The sequence below is a fragment of the Penaeus monodon genome, chromosome 21 (assembly GCF_015228065.2).
Source record: "Penaeus monodon isolate SGIC_2016 chromosome 21, NSTDA_Pmon_1, whole genome shotgun sequence".
NCBI lineage: Eukaryota > Metazoa > Arthropoda > Malacostraca > Decapoda > Penaeidae > Penaeus > Penaeus monodon.
Genome location: NC_051406.1, coordinates 10,889,176 through 10,890,174, shown reverse-complemented (window position 1 = coordinate 10,890,174; position 999 = coordinate 10,889,176).

Genomic DNA, 999 nt, shown 5'->3' with positions numbered 1-999 from the left:
TGGATCGTAGGAAATGTGCAAGACGAAATCCCTATCATTCAGTCACAAACCCTCTTTTCTCAGGCCAGTTTGCCCTCCGCCTCTCCCATGGCCAAAAATGGACGCAGTTTAAGGAGCGTCCATCTGACAACAGGCCTTTAGAAGGAGACTCAACCAGAACAACGACTCAACGGAGAGTGGAAAGCAGCTGTCTCAACCCAATTCTGATAGATGCCGTTATGTTTTTGCTGAAGACTGACCGGCTCTTTAGCAGCAATAATGTCCATTTGGTCTTTCAACATCGAACAGGTATGGGGTAACAAGAAAAAGTATCGTAGTGTGTGGAAATGGAAAACTGCAAATGATCATAATGACCATGAAAACGATAATTCTATTTTAATGGTCCTATATTTCGTCAATATCGTTTCTCCCTCCTTCAATATCCTTTCTTCCTCTTTTCCTTCTCTATTTCTCGTTTTCCTTTCTTCTCCTATTCTCTCTCCTTATCACCCCCTCTCCCCTCTTCGTCATATCCCTTCGCTTTCCCCTCCCTCTCCCTTTCCCTAATCCTCACCTCCTCCCCTTCTCCACGTCTTTCTCCTTACCATCCCCCTCCCCTTTTCACCTTTCCTTGCTCCTCACATTCTCCCCCTCATTCTCCTCACCACCCCTTTCTCCCCTCTCCGTCCTCATAGTGCTATGCGTGTCTCCTATAACCCTTAAATACATGTGTTATGCGCACGTAACAAAAAACGACCATAACAATCACCAGCTTCGCCTTCCCATCAGTCACCCACTGCAGAAAATGTCCCGAATAATGAAGGGGGGACTACACTGATTATGAGCAGTACCTTTAATGGCCGCGTTGCAGTGCCTCTTGATTAAATATTCATTCCGATTCTTCTTTTTGTATACCGTGCCAACGAAGATGAGTGTTTGATAGCGGCTTTGTGGAGAGAAGGCCTTGCTGTTCGGGTAATGACGTCATCGTACCTGGAGGAGGACCTGGCAAGGACGACC